Raw genomic sequence first — 22,100 nt, forward strand, 5'->3', positions numbered from 1 at the left:
ATTTGCTAGCGGTAAATGGTGAATGTGATATTTACCACATTGAGTGGTGAATATCACCACATTCCGTGAGGTGCTGGCACACCAGCTCCTGAGTTTTCTCCTCCGCTTGTTTCCAGGTCTAGCTCTGAGAGGCTCTCCCCTGCCCAGCCCCAGGCCTGCCCTTCTTCACTCTCCCATCCCCATATCTAGGTCCCTATAGCCCTTAGAAGGGGAGCACCCAACAAGCACAATACAGTAGCTATACCCTCAGATCTGAACACAGGCTGGGACCAACACCACAAGAGTCACAGAAACAGATTTCCTGAGAGGCCTACTGCCTGCCTTCCTGCAAGAGCCCAGACCACTGCCTTCCTGGCTTCTCCTGCCCTATACCCCCACGGGCCCCCCATCCCCTTTACCTTCACTTCTCTTTGCATTCAAGCCTGTATTACAACTGTTTGGTTTTTTTGTTTTTTGGTTTTTTTAATCTGAACATTAATGTTTGAAGGAGATGGAGCAGCATGAACAAAGTTACAGAAGCAAGGAAATCCGTGGCTTTATCCACAAGGCTGGAGGTAGTTCAGAATCATTGCATATGTAGGAACGGGAGTGGCAAGAGAGGAGCTCGGGAGAGGAGCAGCAGCCAGACATTCCCAGCAGGTGTACTGCAATGGGATTATAATTGTAACCATGACTGTCCACCATCCACATGCTCCGTGCAGAACCAAGACACTTATCCTACCAGAGCCTGAGAGTGTTGGCTGCTGATGGATCACAGGTGAGTCCATCTAGGAGACTGAATTCAATTTAGCAAGGTGTCAGGATACACAGTCAATATATAAAAATCAATGTATTCTATATGCTAGCAACGAGCAATTGAAAATTACAATTTAGAAATAATACCATATATAGCATCGTACAAAAACATAAAATATTTAAGAACAAAATTTAACACAAAGTATGTAAGATCTATAGCTAAAGCCAATAAAGCATGTCAAAGTTCAAAAAAGTGTTTTAAGATAACATGTATGTTCCAAACCCCCCTGGGAAGCTTAGGGGTCATTATTAAAATGGAAATAGAAGACGGGCTATGGTTTTTCCAGGGCAATCATTACATTGTTTATTCCTTTTATTTGCTAGTCTCTTTCATCATAATTGCTGTTCCTTGCCTTTGAGGAGATGGTGGTGCTTGGTGAAAAACTCCAAAGGGTCCAGAAGTTCTTTCCTGCAGACTTTGCAAGTTCTATCCATCAGTTTCTCAAATAATTGTATCTAGAGTAAAAGAAGACACAAACTACCTTAACTTTCCCGAGGTTGTCTGAAAAGTTTCAGGCACACTTGATTAAATGAAAGAAGACTGCTCTGCAAGGAAGATGTCTAGGCTGGATTGTGATACATCAGACTGAAGCGTTTGCTCCTCTTGGAGCTCCACCCCCCACTGTGTGCCATTGGCCAAATGACAGCATCATTGAGCCTCAGTGTTCTTCTCCATCAAAATATTGTTGTTAGGATTCAATAATGATCTACATAAAAAAATCATCTGTACCTGGCACATAATTAAACCTTAGTGAAGGTATCTATAAGAGGACGAGGAACATAAAACTGGCCAAAGAGTAGGAAAATGGAAGGAAAAATAGAGAGGAAGAGAAAATGAATAAAAAATAGAGAAGCCAGAGCAGGCTGAGGAGAAAGAGAAGCAGGGCAGGGGTTGGGGGGCTATCAGTCAAGGCCACTTGGCCTTGGAGTTTTTGAAATCAACTGAATATACATATCATCTGTGGCCAGCTTCTCAGGAGGACACTGGGATGGGGCACCTGGGTGGTGCAGTTGGTTAAGTGTCCAACTCTCGGTTTTAGCTCAGGTCATGATCTCAGGGTCATGAGATCAAACCCCATGTCAAACTCTGCACTCAGCACAGTCTGCTTAAGACTTCCTCGCCTCTCCCTCTGCTCCTCCCCCACCTCCCATGCTCTCTGTCTCTCGCTCTTTTTCTTTCTCTCTCTTAAATAAAAACATAAATCTTTAAAAAATCTTTAAAAAAATAAAAGAGGGCACTGGCATAGTAGCAGAACTTTACAAATCATCCTTTGCTTTGTGGGTGTTCAATAAATTGACAACAAGTGATGTAATTCACCCTTCCCTGACCTTATATTCCTTCAAAGATATTGGAGAATTGTTATTTAATGGACTAGGAGGGAAAAAAAACTGTGAATATTAAATATTTAAGGCTTCAGGTTTGAAAAAGTATTAAATGTCCATTTAATCAAACAATAAAATTCTAGGTATTTATTTCATTTGCACGGATGTCCTATCAATTGGACAGTGCTCTTTAAGGGAAATTTTTGTCTCTGTGTCCCCTGTACCTGTCACCCAAGAACTCTCAATACAGATTTCTTGAAATGAGTAAGCCTAACATTCCATGAGGCTCAGTACTGAAAAGCCAGAGAAGATTAAAAATAGGTTTCCGTCCTCCAGGAATCCAAGGAAGTTCTCCAGGAATTGCAGAGTTGGAAAGGGCAAGATCAACACAGACTGCATCAGTCTGGAAAGACTTTGTGGATTTTCTCAGCGTAGTTACCTACAGAAGAATCTGCCGGGGGACAGGATGCCTGAGAGTCTTAGTGGAAAGTACAACTGCGTCCTAATACTGACTCACAAGTGAGGCTCCTGAATGAAACAGACAGATGTATGTTCAAGGGAGCTTGAAAATCACTGGCCTAAAAAGTCATAGGATGAGTCAAAGAAACTTTAAAGGCGTTCTTGTCCAACCAATTCATTTTCCAATGAGGATCTTAAGATCTAGAACAATGAAATGATTTCCCAGGGTCACACAGCATATTTAAACCTTAGGACCCCTCACTTTGCTATTCCATGGAGACGTGTTCGTCTCTTAAGGAAACTCCAGTGGTCAGCTGAGTATTGGCCACCCAGGTTCCTCCAGTCAATGGTGACTATACATCCGCTGCTACGTCTCCCGAACACTTTCTCTCCCTTGGCATTGGCCTCAGCACTTTGGTTCATCCACAGGAACAATGTTAATGATGTTGCCACATCACTCACTTCAGCAGCAACAAATGAAACAGAGGAATGAGTATGAATTCTTTCTTTAAAAATATAATCCTAATGTTTTGTTTTGTTATCCCTCACATACCCAAATAAGAGCCCCCTGACACCCCACTGTCACTTGCTGGACGTCCTCTCCCAAAACTACTCATGCCTTTTTATCCATGAGTCTTTGTTCCAGCTCTTTCCTTCACCCACAGCACTCTACTCTTGCTCCCACCCCATCCCTTTCTTCATCTACTCAACCACCAAGGTTTCATTTAAAAGCTCCCTCTTATGAAAAGCTCTTCGGATTACTCAAAATCATAACAAATGGATCTTTTCTCGAAGACCCCAGATGTGCCATCTACCTCTATTTCAAGTCTCAGTTTCTCGACTCCAATGTTGCTCCAATCACCTCCTACATTGCAAACTTCCAGAAAGCAGGGTTAAGATGCATCCTTTTTTTACTGTTTCACTAAACGTCACAGAGGGGATGTTGAGTAAATGTTTGTTAAGTGAAGAGATCCATGAAACATCCTATCCGGGTATTTTAAAATATTCAGGATGTATGTGGAACTATGTAAATTACAATATCTTAATAATTAGTGAATGAATGGTTTATAGGGTAAAAACAGACTCCAACTCAAAAGTAAGTTTACTATTACTTGAGGAAATAATACTGGTGAGCTTTTTTAAAAGTAAGAAAATCAATGTTCTAGAAACACTAACTAGGCCAACAGAGCAGCTGGGATTCAAGGTTCTCAAAGTGTCCATGATACCATGTGGTGAAGAAAGTTGCAGGAAGACAATGTGGTACAACTGCACAGTTACAGAGCCATAGCACTGGGGAAGAAGAGAGGCAGGGAGATGGCCATGGTAATATTTTGTTTCAGATTATATAGGTCAGCGCTTTGAGAATACTCTTATTCAATATTTTTTATCCCCACTTATTTCCAAATAAGGTTTAAGGAAGCAGAAACTAATATCACAAGGAATGTGTATAACAGAGCCATAATACTATTTCTTTTCAAATCTGTGTCTTTGTGTATCGAAAGGCAAAGAAAACGTACAATGGACACTTTCCATGGAAACAATTTTTGCAAAGACATGGGTATTAGAGGAAAAACAACAGCATCCAAAAGTAATCCCAAGTCCCTATGATCCCCACAGGTAACTAGCGGGAGTAGGTATGAAAATGCTCCATCGGAAGCGGAGTCGTCAAGTCTACCAGGTTGATAAGCACCTAGAGATATGAGGAGAAGCTAAAGACATATGTCCTCTCTGAAAAGCTTAGGAGATTACAAATCATTCGTTAACAGATATTTATTAAGCATTAAGTGAGTGTAAAGCACAAAAAGATGAATTACAAAAAGATGTTTCCTTAAAGAGCTTATAGCCTAGAAGGGAAGGAAAGCATCCTCACACGTTCTATATTACTACTCAGCAGCAGTTGAGGAAGCATGAACTATGGCTCAGAATTCCCCCAAACACTAAGGTTGGATATGTAAAAGATGATCCCAGTCCCCAAAGCACTTACAATCTAAGTATGGAGACAAGCAATGTATCCGAAACCATTCGCAACCATACAAAACATTTATAAGTTAGTATCTTAATCTGGTAGGACAAGAAAGAAATGCTCCCTGAATCTTGAGAATGAAGATTTACTTATAGCCTAAGATAATCAGGAGACCCTTTAGGGGAGCAGAGGAAACCCAGAAACTGTGTTAAGCCTTGAAAGATGACTTAGAGTCAGGACCCACGGGAAGATGAGCTGAGACAATTCCCAGGCAGACACACAATACAGCAAGAAGACAGTCTGTGACTGACTTGAGGGTAAGAAACCTGCTCATGATTAAGTACACAGGTTACATTTAGACAGGCTGAGGGAAGTTTTTTTGTTTGTTTTTGTTTTTTTGTTTTGTTGTTTTTTTTTTAGTGTCTGGAATTCTACTACTGAACTATGTGTGTTTCAAGATATATTTGTTAAGTACCTGTTGGCATGTGGCACTATATGGACTCCACACAAAACCACTGGTCCACTTAACCCTGGAGGCCAGATCCTGCCACCTCCGAAAATACCACCAACCAGGACACATGCTGAGCCTTTCTCTTCCCAGCCAGGGTTTCAAATCCTTTTAACTCTAAGAACCCAGGATTCCACAGATACAAAGATCAAGGCAGAGCAGAGGAAAATGGAAATTGTAAACACTGGCAGAGTAGATGCTGAAATCATGAGCGGCCCCATCTCTGGCACGCTTAGAAGTGATTCAGTAAAGCACTTTCCCCAACATTTCTTAGTGATTCTCTACAGCCTTGAAAATGAGGTCTTTCTACCTCATTTTTCACAATTTCACGATACAGAGAAAAGAAACATTCAACTCTTTTGCAAACTGGAAAAGGAATATGCTTACATTTCTTCCCATTCAACAATAACTTAGAGGTAGCTAATGAGATTTTCTTTCCTTGCCTGTGCTCCCAGAAGTCATCCATCCTCCACCAGGCAGAGTTTAGCCATGAAATTTCCTACCCAATTTGTGGTTTTTCAGACAGCTAGGAGAGGGATGAAAATGGGTTAGTAATGGGAGTTGCCATAAAACTTATAATTACAGAATTTGCTACAGTGAACACCATAATGGACTGTTTGTTTAAATCAAATATCCGTTGACTCTCTTTGAAGATAAATGATGTATTCTATATCCTGTTTTCCCAAATATACATAGAGAGAATTTTTGCACAATGGTGGTTCTATTTTTCTTCTGTACACCAGCTGGGCTGGCCATAACAGGCACCTCCACTTCACTCAGGAACCACATGCTGAGCATAGCCCAATATCTAAGCCTAGCACGGGCCACTGACAGTCAATTAATACCTTCTCCTAAGACCCTCAAGATAAGCAGTCACCTTATCTAACACAGAAGCCAAGGGCATGCCAATAAACAAACCGAGCTAGCCCTGTATGACCTTAAAATAATCTAACCTTTCTCTGCCTTAGTTTTTGCATTTGTAAGGTCAAGGAGCTGAGTATCTGTATCTCCAAGGTCTGAATCCTCTAACATCTATGATTCTAAATCAGAAGGAAAATGAGGATTAAAATTAAGACGCTACTCAAGTTCTTAGACAAAGCTAGCTCCACAAAGTTCATCCCCTAAAGGACCTGCACCAAAGTCTTTAATGCAGAATTTCATGAAGGTGGTAGAGGGATTTCCTCTCCAAATCTCTCCTTTCTCCTCTCTTCCCATATTCTGTATTCTAGCTAATGGCAAGGAATGTGCTTTGAAACTTGAAGACACTCATGAAAAGAGTAAGAATCACTTCCCTTCTCCTTCCTGTTGTTAGCCAACTCTTAATTGTCCCCACAGCACAAGAGGTATTGAGAGGGTTAATTAGCTCATCTTCATGAAGTGCTTTGCAGAGGAAGAATGCTACCTGCAGTGTTAAGGAGCATTAATACCAACTTCACACCAAAGAATAAAAGCCCAAGAATAAGAACACATTTCAAGATTCTGAATAACTGAGAGCTCTAGACAAAAGGGAACAGGAACAGGGTGGTTTCTACTTTGCTCAGTTTGGAAAGCAAGGAAACCCAACCAAAAAAGACAGGACACTAATCAAAAAGATTCACAGCAAAGACCTTGAACGTGCACATGCTCTGAAGGAGGAAATGGGAAAGCGAAGAAGTAAGGCACCTGAAGCCTACAGATTAGAAATTCCATCCTGTGAAGGAGAGATAGCTGGGAGGTCAGCTGTCTCGTGGGGGCGGTGTGGAAGAACCACTTGGTGTCCCGTTCTCCAAAGCCTTCTGCAAATCCCTCTTTCAAAGAGCAATCTGCTCCTGCAAACCAGCAATGTTGTAACCAGCAGCAAGAAAGGACATTTCTACAATAGAGTCATTACTCAAGCCTTAGAAGGAATTTCACACCACTGGAAAAATCCCAGCCTCATTAGAACCAAGAAACCCAGGCTGATCCCTTCTGCTGGAAGAGGACAACTTTTCTTCTCAACTCAAAGTTAATGCTTGCGCAAAGTGAAGTAGAGAACTGAGGCATTTATCCTACCAATTCAGAACAAGAGCAATAATATACTGACTGTCTTCCTGTAGATTTAGGGGAAAGCCTGGGGCTAGCACTGTTCCTTGGGATGGGAGATATAGAAACCCTTTTTGCATCCCATGGGTTGTCGAACACACCTACCTCCTGAGCTAAGGTTCTGGTCGATGCTGCCATTAAACCTGTAAAAGGCAAGGTGTTGATAGCACGCTCAGAATCCCCCTTCATAGCAGCCTCTACTATTACGGACCCTTGTTTTGCAAAACAGGCTGTAAATCTCTACTTCCTCAATGCATTTCATCTAGTATGTGTAGAGGGTCCACAAGGAGTTCCCTAAGTAATTAGACACTCTGCGAATGGGTAATATCTGTCAATCAACTAAAGCTCTTCCACAAGGAGACAAAAAAGAGTCTGTGTAGTCACGTAAGATGAGTTGGACAATTAAATGACCGACTAGTCCCTTTATAGGACACATATTGAAGGACTGTTGGTATTTGGGGTTGGAAGAAACAGAGCATAAACCCAAGAGTCCCCATCTTGACTTCTACCTTTAAAACCTTGGAGTAGTTATTTAAGCATCCTAAAGCAAATGGTTCTCATCTACCAAGTGGAAATTATAATAACATTTACCTCACAGAGTTGTGATTAAATGGAATTAGGCATGAAAAGCACTTAGGCCAGTACTTGTACTTAATAAATGTTCATTTTTTTTTATAGTATTTGGATTTTTAAAACTTACTGTTAATTCTGTTTGTACTCAGGAAAAAAATATTATGAAAATTTAGTTACAATCCCATGAGCACAACTGTTTTTATTTTTCCATGTTCCCTTCCAATTTTTATCCTTAAATATACATACTTTATACATTTATAATTATACTATGAGTATGACTTTTATATTATAATTTAAATTATGCCATAAATACTTTCCATTGCATTTCAGTCTCTGTAATTACAGTATACAAGGCCTCCCCGGTGTGCATTAAACTGGTACACCGTCATTAACAAGTTCCTCCACTGGGGAGTGGGGATTGTATGGTAAAGAGAACACTGAACTTGGACTGAAGACATAGATTTCCCATTTCCTCCCTTAAAGCACATGCATGTTCAAGTGCTTTGTTGTGGGTCTTTTTGACGAGCGTCTATCTTTGTTGGTTGAGTTTCCCTACTTTCCAAACTAAGCAAAACTGTCCAAACTCTACCACTCAATTCAACTGTGCAACCTTAAAGAAACCGTATCACTTCTCTAAGCCTGTTCCCCCATTTATAAAATGAGGAAAAACAAAACCACCTCCCCCAGAAGGTCATTATGAACATGAAATGAGATAATTTGTGTGAAAACAATCCATAAACTATAAATTAAAATACCCCTGTATGTTAAAAAATATATATATCCATGTATTTGTTTAACTTTCTCTTTCTTTTTAGTGATTTACTTGGTAGCATTTTCCAAAGACAAATTATTGTGTCCAAGAGTAGGTCTATTTTTGTGACTCATGGTAGGTACGGTTAAATTGCTTAAGCTGAAAACAGATGGTTAAAAGTGTGCTTCATCCACTACTCCACTACTCCCAACAACTACATCCCAGACACAGAGCTGAGTGTGTATATGCATCAAGTGCACGTACACTTGTATGTGGATATATCTACGTGGGGATATACAGAATATATAATGGTTTGTTTTGAGGCATTGCCAAGCCTGGCACTAGAGTTGGGGATGAAAACAGGGATGTAAATAAAATTTTTTGTTTAATTAATTCTTATTTAACCAGTACTATTAATATCCATTCAAAGTCATGGCAGTAAGGAAAACATGGGAAAACCACATTTGCCATCCACAAAGCCTTTGAATGTGGAGGGAATACATATATACTTAGTCTGGAACATGTTCCTCACCCCATCTGCAGTAATCCTGCACTGGATGGGATAGGCACCCCCAAGAAAGAAGGGAAAGGAGAAAGTTCCAAGGACAGGCTTTGGAGTAGGGTTCCTTAGGATGAAAATGGAGAAAAATGAGCTATGCCAGCCCAGCATACCTGTAGCCAGGACTCCTGCTAAATGCACCTCTTTCTATACCTTTTTATCTTTTTTTTAGTCCCCCTCCCAACGCGCACGCACACACACATACACACACACACACACACAGTAAAAGCTCTTTAGGAAATGTTCAGTGTCTTATCGGGTAGAGGAGCCAAGGCAAATGGGGCCACGTCCCCGGGTCCTCTCCCTAGGGTCCAGGTCGGTGGGGTCAGTGTGCCCCTAGTGGTCAGGTATGTAATGGCGGCTGCAGAATGAGGGCTCACCTTTGTCCACGGGAACACCAACCCAGGACCAGGCGCCTGTCCCCAAGACAAACATCTGAGGTTGAGTTCCTTTTGTGTTGAGGAGCAATAACAGACAGCCCCCACATCCACAGCAAGACTGATCTCATAGATCCTTGTATAAATCACCCTATCACAAACACACACTGAATCACAAGGGCAGAGCACCAACACCAGCCTACATGACTTCAGGCCTATAGAACAATCTTTTCGATCTGGGCCTCACTTCTTTACCTACTTACACCTGATTTTACTCACTTTGTGGAGCTTAGCAGTAGCTTAGGGTGTCCTCCTAATGAAGAGGAAGGTCCACGGATCAGAGAAGAAGCACTTTGAATCTCAGCTCTATTTGAGAAACTTCGGGCCAGTTCCTTAACTCTCCTGACCCTTGATTTCCACATTTATAAAAAGGGGCTAATTAAAACCTCCTTCATCGGATGCTCAAAGTCCCCTTAAACAATCAGAGTTGTGTTACTAAACACATTTTCTAAAACCCACACTTAGAGCCCAAGAATGCTGTGCCTGTTTTATATTACCACTTAAAAGATCTGCATGCTCATACATGAATTTGGGCTTTCATTGTTCTTTCCATAAAGTCTCTAATTCAATTTAGTAGCATTGTGGACACAAGGAGTCAAGCTCTGATCTCAATTACAGAAATACAACTCTCAAATGGAGAGGGGCGATCTCCTGAAACCTACTTGGGCTCCCAGATGGAACATCCCAGAACATCAACCCACCATGTTTACAACGAAAAACAGAGAGTCTATGAATAAATTTCTCCAAATTGATATTTTTTCAGAGAATGGCTGCAGGAAAATCACAAGAAGAGTTTTTATGGCCAATTTCATACCCCATCCCGCAGATGATTTCAGTTCAGTAGAGAGCTACCAAAATCCTTATTGCCCTACCTCCTTTCTCTTAATCAGGCATAAATGAGTACATAAAGGAAGTCGACAAATAAATATCAAGTTAAATCTCTGAGATCAACAGTCCATCTTCACAGGTTAATGTCCTTAAACCATGTGCATATTATAGAAAACTCTCTGTTCCCCTCTTAGTTCCTCTCAGATCATTCAAGCATGTACATTTGTCTCAGTCAAATTGTGGGACTCAAAATTGTAGGTAGAAGGAAAAATTCTGGTCAGTGGGATATGAGGGAAGGCTTTGGGAAGACATTTGCATTTCCTGAAGGAGTTGATGGCAACTCTTCCCGTTTTCTTTCCTCCTCTCCCCTTCTCTCTTCTCCCTTCTTCCTTCCTTGAATATAGACATGCTGCCTGGAGCTGCAGCAGCCCTCCTGCAACCATGAGGAGTAGTGAGGAAAACTGAAGAGACTCGCCCTAACATGACAGAGCCACTGCACTAAAGCTGGCAACCACTACCTTTCAACTTCTTGTCATGTAAAAGATAAATAACTCTCCATTTTCTTAAGTCCTTGTTTTTGAGTATTCCATTACATTCAACTGGATGAAATCCAAACCAATATACCTGATAACTTTCCTCTCCCTCAAGATGCTTTCAGAGCAGATGTTCTCCTTTATAGCTCCATGGGACTGGCTTTTGATCTTACACAGGCTCCTAATTTCACCAGTCCTCAGAGTATTACAGCGGTCACCTCTTGGAAACTTCCAAAACATGTGCCATAAAGAACTATAAACTCACCAGTCAGTAACCTAGGTCTGTTCAAGTTTGATTAGGAAAAAGACAGTCAAAACAGTATTGGTGCCTACAAAACATAGCATTCTTCAGATTAAAACATGTATCATCAACTTTAAAAAGAAAGGCAAAGAAGACAGAATGACAGAGTTACAAAAATATCTATCAACCTTCTCTTTATCTTCACAATTAAAAGGTACCATAGCTGAATACAATCATTGCTCCTTACAAAGTCAATGGGAAATGTTCAATAGAGAAGGCATTTAAGATATACCTTCATAACTGCGTTTATTTCTTTACCAATGTGTGCCACTAGGGCCACCAGCACTTCTTCTACCTCTTCTCTCTGCCTTTCCTCCCTCTCCTCTTCCTTCCCTAATCCGGGATATAAAGCAAAACCTACGCTCTCAAACATTCCATCTCCTTTAGGATATTCATTATCTTTACCCATTATCAGTTCTTACAACTGCCTCCAATCTCTCTTAATAGACACTGTAATGGCATATAATAAGCTGACCCCCCTTTGTTGCATGACAGGCCTTCATAGAACTTTTTTTAAAGATTTTATCCATTTATCCATTTATTTGCCAGAGAGAGAAAGAATGCACAAGCAGGGGGAGAAGCAGGCAGAGGGAGAAGCAGGCTCTCCGCTGAGCACTGAGCCTGATGTGGGGCTCGATCCCAGAACCCTGGGATCATGACCCAAGCCGAAGGCAGACACTTAACCAACTGAGCCACCCGGCATCCCAGAACCTTTTTAAAATGTTGCTAAAAATCTCATTTCTCTTCAATTCCATAGTTTGTCAACATACAGCTTCATTATAGTACATTATTTGCGTACATTATATGCAAATGTAGCAAATCTAGGGACCATAGGAGTACTTTGTACAAGTTCACCCCAGGTACATTTTTATCTAGGGTACATCACTTATATAAAATTCCAGGCTTGAGTTGTCTGAAATAAAGGAACACATCTGTTTCTACAGATAAGTCTACTCTAACTTTGTTTACCAATTTAAATCTGTGAAGAATACCTGAGTCTGGGGGCGCCTGGGTGGCTCAGTGGGTTAAGCATCTACTTTCAGCTCAGGTCATGATCCCGGAGTCCTGGGATCAAGCCCCACATCAGGTTCCCTGCTCAGTGGGGAGCCTGCTTCTCCCTTTCCCTCTGCAGCTCCCCCTACTTGTGCTCTATCACTCTCTCTCTCTCAAATAAATAAAATTGTTAAAAAAAAAGAATATATGACTCTGTAGTTGTGATAAAATTCCATGAAACTACACACACGCATGCACACACACGCACACTCTGAGTGAATGCAAAAACTGGTGAAAAATAAGGTGCATAGAGTGTACAAATGTCAATTTTCTGATTTTAATAGTGGTATATAATTACATGGGATGTTACCATTGGGAAAATCTAGATGAGAAAGTACATGGAAACTCTCTGTACTCTTCTTATAATTTCTGTAAGTTTATATCTCGAAATTAAAGTTTTTTAAGAAAATTAGTACATAGTCCAGAGAGAACCTAAGACCACACTGACTTTCTTGGTATTCTTAGCACACCATTAATTCACACTGAGCTCTATCTTTGTTGTTATGTTACTTCCATGAATATCTGGTATCTCAGGTCTTCCCATTTGTCCTTATATATTTGAACTTTTGGAAAAATACAAATCGTTGATCTATCTCTTTTAAATTGTCTCATTGGTTTTAAATTCGTTGTTCTGGCCTGTGAAGATCTTGAATCTTGGTTCTGTTATCCAGGAAACTATCTCAACCTTTCTTCTGTCTGAAAATATGAGAATTATGTCTTCTATCTTCATCAAGGCCAAAGGAATCCAGGTTGACATGGACTCATTAATCAGTATTCTTCGTGTACACTCACTGAGTCATCTGTAAAGGCACTTTGATGTATATATCACTCAACTTTTATTTCTTCATTTTGACCACAAAGATATGGCAAACTTTATAAAACATGTGAATGAAATCCTAATAAGGGAGTTTTGTGGCATTTCCCAAATCAACCAATCTGGAAACTCCACTTAGATTTTTAAAACCATGAGCTCAGAGGCCATAAAAGAAAAGAACAATAAATGTGACTATATTTTTTTTTTTAAATCCATGTGACAAAACAAAGAGCCATAAGCAAAGTCAGAGGAAAAAATCACAAACTGGAAAAACATTTGCAACATAGGATGAACAAAGGACAGTTTCTAAGTATCATTCAAATCAATTATAAAGTTAAGCAACATATTAAAAATGGACAAAGGACTTAAGGGGGCATTCATTAAAAAATATGAATGGTGAATAAACTTTTGAAATAATGCTTAAGCTTGTTAATGAACAAATGCAAATCAAAACACAAGAATATGATGGATTTTTCCCCAACTAGATTGGCAATTTTCTTAAAATGCCAAAACCTAATCATGTCAATGATATGGAAAAGTAAGCATTCTCATGTTCTGTGCATGTGACTATAGAAAAATAGACCCATATTGGAGAGTACTTCGCCATATTAAGATGCATGTACATTTTACTGAGAACTTTACCTACAGGGATTTATCTTATGGATACACTTGGAAATATTTACAAAATATGGGTACAACATTGTTTATTGCATCATTGCTTGCAACAGCAAAACAAACATAAATAATACCTATGTTTTAAAATCCATATAGAACAGTATAAAGGGGGCACCTGGGTGGCTCGGTCAGTAAACATGATTTCAGCTCAGGTCATGATCTCAGGGTCCTGGGACTGAGCCAGAGTTGGGCTCCATGCTCAGTGGGGAGTCTGCTTTCTCTCTCCTCTCTCTCTCTCCCTTTCCCTCTGCCCCTCCCCCTGCTTGCTCTCTCTCTCTCTCTCTCTCAAAATAAATCTTTAAAACAAAAAAAAAAGAGTAAAAGATATGAAGGAAAGCTATTCAACCATTAAACATAATGAAGTAACTTTTATGGGTGTGAACATGGAAAGGTCTCTAAAATACACAATTAATTTATTTTTAAAGGCAAAGTGCAGAACAGTGTACTTGAAGAGAGAAAAAACAACCCTTTTACCTGTAAATTTTCTTTCCAGAAGAGTACAGGAAACTTTAAGAAAGCTCTGATGGGCAAGAGAAGGGAGCTCAGTTATCTTGCAGTGGGATTGTAGGCCGTCTTTGCATTCTTCTTTGTATTTTTCTGTATTTAAACATAAGGAATGTTCTTTAATGGCAGAAATAAAACAGCCCAGAGTCTATTTGGTGTCTTTGGACATTAGTGGATCTCTTCTGGCTCTTGATACTCAAATGTTTTCTTTTTTAAGTGTTCATTCCCCAACCATCTAATGAAGCATTCTAGATTTTTGCCAGAGATCAACGCCAAGTTAACCAAACTATAGTTTTCAGGATTCATCTAATTCTGATTTTTAAAAAAACCAGGAAGACTTTTCTTTGCCAAAATACGAGTCTCTACAATTTCTTGGAGTACCATCAGCAGATCTGTAAAGTCAGTAATAAGCTTCGATGTCAATATGCTGGAAGAATGATTCTAAAACTTCTGGGGTCTCAAATCCTTTTCAGAATCTGATGAAAGCTGTGGACTATCTTCCTCCCTTCAAAACATGCGCATTGACAGAAATATTTGCATCTTACACCAAAGGGTTCACCGACCCACTGAAGTCCATCCATGGAGTCCAGATTATGAGATTATGAATTCCCACACATTAGAATCATCTGGAAGACTTGATAAAACACAGATTGCAGGGCCCTGGGTGCAGCATGCCAGACTCAGTAGGTCTAGGGTGGACCCATGAATTTCCAAGTCTAAGAAACTCCCAGGGAATTCTGATGCTGCTGGTCTGGGAACCACACTCTGGGAACCACTACTTGAGGATATAATCCATCTGGCCCTGAAGATGTGAATATATTTGAAAAGTAGGGGGGTATCTTCTTATTACTTTCTCACTTCACTTGGCTTTCACTTCTCTTTCATCATATTTGTCCCTCCCTTTACAATGTGCCCACTATTTGCCATGACAGGGCAACACTGGATGGTAGGATGTTACCTGGTCTAACACCTGGCCATCCTCAATTCTTCAGGCTGTGCAAAACACCTCATAAACTATTCTTATTCTCGGCATTTTCACAAGTTCCATTTTATTGTCCTCATTACCATTCCTGACATTTAACTCCCACACATTCTTTTGTATTTATCTGTGCTGCGTATTCACCTCCATAGTGTATATGTTTTGGGGTGGGGGGGGTGTATTTCCATCAGCACTCCCTAGAGAATTCCCCACACAGCCTGTTTCTATCCTTACTGGGATAGGTGTTTTAACTTGAACAATTGCCCTTTTAGAATCTCAAGGCCTTGGGCTTATTTTTGCCTTTCCTCTTGGACCCTCCTTTTCAAAAAGCTAGAGTACGTGCACACCTTGGCAGTTGCAGGCTTCACAATGATGTTTTTCCTGTTTCCTGCTGTCTTTTCCTGCTGTCTCCTAATGAACCTCCCTCTCTTTGGTGAAAAATTCAGTCAGTCCAGCAGTTCCTTCACTGCCTTCTTTCTCTCCTCAGAGATGACACTGTCCTTAATGAGGACCAGTCAAGAACTGGTTGTGGCAAATTAGGGGGAAACGTCTGACGAACATGAATTCCTCATCATGCCTCTGTGTCCCCGGATGGCTTTCCGATCTGCTTTAGGAAAGCATCACCGTATCCTCTGGTGCCCACTTACTCATGCCCTCTATAAAATGCTCCAAAGAATACCTCAGAGTGAGGCCAGGCTCTCCTATATTTAAGCAGAGAGGAAGTTGGAAGGAAAAGTGTCAGTCAGCTGGAAGGGTATGTGGACGTAAAACATCCACGGAGTGGTTCTGAGCCTGTGAGGTCAGTCTACCTACATAACCACGGGCCCTGTCCTCAACCTGGCGCGCAGAGTTTCCAACTTCTACATAACAAGTGACCACAAACAGGGGCTTCCAACCACACAAATTAATTATCTTATAATTCTGGAGGTCAGACATTTAAATCAAAGTGTTAGCAGGGCTGCATTCTTTCTGGAGGCTTCAGGACGAATCCTCTTCCCTACCATTTCCTGCTTCTAGAGGCCTCCCACATTTGCAGGCTCATGGCCCCTTCCTGTGATCGCTTTGACGCTGCCTCCATCATGACATGTCCGACTCTGCCTCTGAGCCCTGCTTCCCTCTTCTAAGATGAGACGGGGCACATTCAGGATGGTACGGCTATGGCTGTAGACCTCCTCTAAGGACCCTGATGACTACACTAGGCCCATATGGAAAAATCCAAGCTAATCTCCCTAAAGATCCTTAATTACATCCGCAAAGTCTCTTTTGCCATCTAAATTAACATATTCACTGGGCCAGGGATTAGGACATTAGGACGTGGACACCTTTGAAGGACCATTATTCAGCCTACCACAAGGCCCCAAAGATAAATGCAGATGTGAATTCAAATGTAATGAATTTTGGCTTCCCCACAGTTTTTAAGTCATTGCAAGAAGGTTGCCTGAGAGGTCCAAATTCTGCATAATATCATTATTATTATTATTATTATTATCATCATTATTGGCGGTTTTTATTAAAAGAGAAAAGCCATCCATACCAGAGGGGAGAAATATAAGAGCTAATATCTGCTCCCCCCACAAAAAAGAAACAAATGGATTAAATTTCACTCCCTCATCACCACCATCCTAAGCTCCTATTGATGAGCAATCTCTGTTTAATTTAAATTGAGAGCCCACTGGGGAAACAAAAGTGGGGGGAGGGGAGAGATAATTCTGTTCTCCAACAATACTCGCTGCTCTCAATGGTGCACCGCTGACGTTAAAAATAATAATGATAATAGTAATTATTCTTGCCTGCCATGTTCAGTACAGGTCACACCATCACCCAGAATGAAATAATAAGCAGACACAACCCCATACTGGAATATGAAATCATCAGAAAAGCTGCTCGGAGCCAAAAGAATAAAATAAAATGTGATCTCCCGTTGGGTTGTTCCAGGCTACAGAGCCCTAACAGCCCTGCCAACAATGGCTGCTGTTGGCCATGGCTGGGAAGGGGGTGAAGAGGGGCAGCTATTAAGTCCCCATCCCATACCTCTCACAGCGGGCACCATGAATAGATGTTAAGTGGTATGTCACGGGAGCACCTAGGGAATCCCTATCTCCCCAAGCAGTCTGAACAGCGCTGCCAAATGATGGTGAAAAGCTCTGCCCACCCTCCCCAGGACAACCACTAGCTTCCAAGCAGCAGGATTTAATTCAATAGCTCCCAGGATGGCTTCGGAAAGTGATTCCTCTAAGAATGGACCATTGTTGGCAGTACATGAGGTGGCCTTGGCTTTGCATGCCAGCTCCCGTTACGATGTGAAAAGAAAGCACGTATTCAGAGCAGCAGAGGGGTCAGTAACGTGAAACTGAATGGCCTATGCCAAGAATAATAGCGAGGTCAGAGCTAGCACAGTGAGCTTCCTGCCGGGGGAGCATCTAAAAAGATCTCTTCAGCACAGGTCAGAGGCAGTAGACCTGTTAAGGATACTCCTATCCTTACTTCCTTGGTATTCCCGCAGCAAAAGAGAAAGAGCCCTCCAGAAAAGCAAGACGGCACAGCAGTCAAAAAGATGTGCCCTGCTGCCAAATGCCCAGAGTTCAAATCCCTGTTCTTGGTGTCTAAGCTTGAGGGTGAGACTTTGCATCTGTCTCAGTAGTTAGAAATCCCGAGTCCACCCTTCAGTGTAAGGTATCTTAGAAGGCATCTTAAAAGCCTTGTGAGGATGGGCAGAATATTTGATCGGTCTATAAGTCAGTGATGATGTTGTGAGTTCTACGTGAGATCACGTGCCCAGCATACTTAGTAACATGATGTGGTAAGTCCTCAATAGGCAATAGAAATCTTTTATCTCTATTATGGTTCTGATCACCTCATCTTCTAATTTTATGACATGTTTCTACTTTGCCCACTAGTGTTCTTTTGAATAAAATGTGAATTCCTCCAGTTCCCAGAGTTTCATTTTATTAATGGCTACATCCCGCAGTACCTAGCACAGTAGAAGGCCCTCAACTGGCAAGAAACAGATACTTTGGTGAATCAATGAGTGGTCAAAATAACTGGGAATGATGAGCCTGAAAAAGAGAAAACAGGCTGGAAATAAGGATCTATTTCACAAATCAAAAAGGAAGGGCTCTTATTTGGAAGGGGAGAGCCAGCTAATTCTGGGATGTCCAGAGAGAAAACCAAGATTGGAGATGGAAAGTTACAAGGAAATTAACGTGGGATCCATATAAGGAAGAATTTTCTTAGACTTGGACAGGTGGCGAGAGGGAGGGGCAGCCGCCCAAGGAAGAGGGATGGGGCTCTGCTTTGAATACCACTCATCAGGGCTAGGAGTCCTGCTTCCTGAGGCTGGCTGGGTGAAATAGATGCTATCCAAAGCTGAGACTTAATGAGTGTATAACAGAGGAGTAGCGGAAAGGCGACATTTGTCTTCACTGTTGAGGAGTGAACACACACACATAGAGAGAAGAGAAGCTCTTCTAGGTTTCCTCTCTATTTCACTGCAAAGATTAAAAAAAAAAATAGATGTTCCCATGTGGGAAATGAGCAATAAAGTCAGAAGAAAGAAAAAGTGAAAGAAAAAGAAGTGAAAGAAAAAGAACACGCGCTCTACCTTTTCCCTCCTAAATTCCAAACTAACACAGAGAGAGAGAGAGAGAGAGAGAGAGAGAAGCTCTTCTAGGTTTCCTCTCTCTTTCGCTGCAAAGATTTTTTTAAAAAATGATGTTCCCATGTGGGAAATGAGCAATAAAGTCCGAGATGGGCCAGCATGGGGGAGAACAGCATGGCTGTGCCAAAGCCTTAGAAAGAAATACTCTCCAAGGAGACGAGGCCTTGGGAAAGCATTGCCCTCTGTATCTGCCAAGGCCAGCCTCCCGTCTGCCAAGGCAGCACCACTCCCACCGGCTGGGGCTGTCCCAGGAGCCAGAGAAAGCCAGCCACGAAGGAAGGACATTTGCCCAGACAGATAAGTGATAGCTGGAGGAATTCTGGCCGCCGTCATCCCGACACGAGCCTCGCTGGCTCCAGGGGCCGTGCTCGGTGTGACCAGCCAGCAGGGCTGCCCTCCCAGCCCAGGAGGCACCAGCGAGGACTTCAGAGGCCAACCTCCAGCGGGAGTTTCCACCGGCTGTTCGCACGCCCCTGTTTTCACACACCAGCTCTGAACTCTCCAACCTCAGAGCAGGCAGCTTTCTAGGCTGCCCATGGGTGCTAATTATAGCCAGGCCCCTGTCACTGCACTTCCTTTCTCATGGGCCAAGAGCAGAGCGGGGCTGTGTTGTCACACCTGTGCTGGTTACAGCGGTTTCCTATGACTCGTGGTGCCCTTGACTGTTAGTTAAAGGGCAAAGCCACAGGTTGGCTGGGCTGCCTCTGACACAAGTTCTCCCCTCTTCCTCCCTGCCTCCTCTTCCTTTCTGCTATCGCTCCCGGCCCCCACACTCTTTGACCTCCTTCTCCTTTCCACTCCTCCCCTCTCTAGAAGTTTCTGTCTCCTTTCCCTTTTCCTCTGGCCGAGCAGCATCAGAACTCCTGTGGTATTTGGACATCTTGACCTCTACCTGCAGGATCACATTTCTGTTTCAAGAAAATGCTTATGCACCTGGTCTATTCACCTCCATACCGTGTGTGTGGTAGGCCCGAAACTCTATGGTCCTCAGTCATTTTTACTCTCATGTCCAGAATCTCTCAAAATGGATATTGCTCATGTTTTCCATCCTTCCAGAAGAGCCTCTCAAAATACGACAGGACACCTGTGGGCTGGAGCCCTCACTCTCTCCTTCAAAGGGCTTTGCTGCAGTAGTCACGCCCTCTCCCTCATGGGTCATCAATCTCTCCCTCTTCTTGATTCTTCCTCTCAACCCACAAACATGCTCTAGGGTTCCCCCTTGAAAGGAGCAAAGTGTCCTGTACCCCACATCCTCCTCGACCTATCAGCCCATGCCGCTGCCACACTTCCCAGAAAACATCTTAAGAGAGCCATCTCCAGGGTCTCCATTCCCTCACCTCCCGTTAGCCCATCCACCTATTACCTTGGTATTTTCACCCCTCCCCTTGGTTGCAACTGCCTTTGCCAAATCACAGATGACCTCCAAGATGCCAGTTTCAATGTCCCTTCTCTGTCCTCATCTTGCTCAGTTCTCTCAACAGCTGTTGATATGGATGGACACTCCTCCTCCCAGAAACTCTTTTGTCCCTTAAATTCTGCGAGCCCACATGCTGGGCCACTTCCCTACCCAAGCTCTAAACGAAGGAGCCTCTCATAGCTCATTCCCAAGGCTTCTCCTCTTCTGTCCCTTTTAAAAGGATCTCATCTATTCTCACGGCTTTAAGTAACTTCTATGCCACATTTTCAATAGATATAGCTTCAATCTCTCTACTGAGCCCCGAGTCAATATCCAATAGGCACCTCGAAAGTATCCTCGCTAAATCATGATTGTCAAAATTCCCTTCCAAATCTCTTCAGAACTGTCTACTGTCTCAGGAAACAGCAGCTCCACTCAGCCAGTGACTTGAGGCATAAACCTAACCCCCCTTTGTTCCTCCCCCCACCCCCCAGTATCCAACCCATCATCAAGTCCTTTTTGCTCAGTCTCCAAAATACAGTCCAGATCGCTTTACCAGCCTCACTGCCTCCCCTCTAGATTAAGTTGCCTTCCTCTCCATAAAGACAAGTGCGATACACATTCTCTGTGCTTCCTTATTCCATCTTGTCAGCCTCTAAGTCATTCTTTACCTACAAAAAGGAGGAATCCTTGTAACACATTTGTCTAAGCATGTTACTCCTGTTTGTGGCTTCCCATTGTTCCTAGAACAGGACCCGACACATAGTAAGAGCTCAGTAAATAGTTGTGGAATGAATGAATAAATGAATACTCAGCCAGGTTCGCATGATCAAAGCACAAGAATGGATGATTTTAGGTTGCCAAAGAAAGCTGCTTTTGTTGTTCTTTGTACATTGTTCAGGTTTGATGATTATTTGATGGATAAATAACACCTACCATTTATTAAATGTATCCAGTACTAAACTGCAAGTTGGGTTTATCCTTCTCCCTTATTTATAGGACAACACAGCTAGTGAGTACCAGAGTTGGGATGGAAGCACAGGACTGCCAGATTCCAAGTTTCACATTCTCTCTACTCAGTTCAGTCACTCAATCAACAAACATTTATGGAGAACCAATTATACCAGGCACTCTGCAAGGCACTGGGGAATGAGAGAAATAGGGTTCTTATCTTCAGGCAGTTTATATTCTGAGGACCATCCTCTCCCCAAAAGGAAATGGATAAATGAATGAACAAAAGAACTAAGTCAACATTTTTAAATGGCCTACTATATATATGGACCACATCTTCTTTATCTGTTCATCTGTTGAAAGGCATCTCAGCTCCTTCTATGGAATATTACTCAGCCTTCAGAAAGAATGATTACCCAACATTTGCATCAACATGGATGGAACTGGAGGAGATTATGCTAAGTGAAATAAGTCAAGCAGAGAAAGACAATTATCATATGGTTTCACTTATTTGTGGAACATAAGGAATAGCAGAGAGGACATTAGGAGAAGGAAGGGAAAAATGAAGGGGGAGGGGGAACAGACGGGTAGATGAACCATGAGAGACTATGGACTCCAGGAAACAAACTGAGAGTTTTAGAGGGGAGGGGGTGGGGGGGATGAGCTAGCCCGGTGATAGGTATTAAGGAGGGCACGTATTGCATGGAGCACTGAGTGTTATATGCAAACAATGAATCATGGAACTTTACATCAAAAACTAATGATGTACTGTATGGTGACTAACATAATATACATACATACATACATACATACATACATACATAAATAAATAAATGTCCTACTATACATCAAGTGCCATGGAAGGCATCGGATATGACAATTATACTAGGGAGTCCCTGGCCTAAGAGGCTGTACTAACGAACCACTTAAAAAGCTCCCCTTGACCTACCCATTTCTGACTAATCATATGATCTGCTCC

This window comes from Ursus maritimus, unplaced genomic scaffold (assembly GCF_017311325.1).
Source record: "Ursus maritimus isolate PB19 unplaced genomic scaffold, ASM1731132v1 scaffold_18, whole genome shotgun sequence".
Taxonomy (NCBI): domain Eukaryota; kingdom Metazoa; phylum Chordata; class Mammalia; order Carnivora; family Ursidae; genus Ursus; species Ursus maritimus.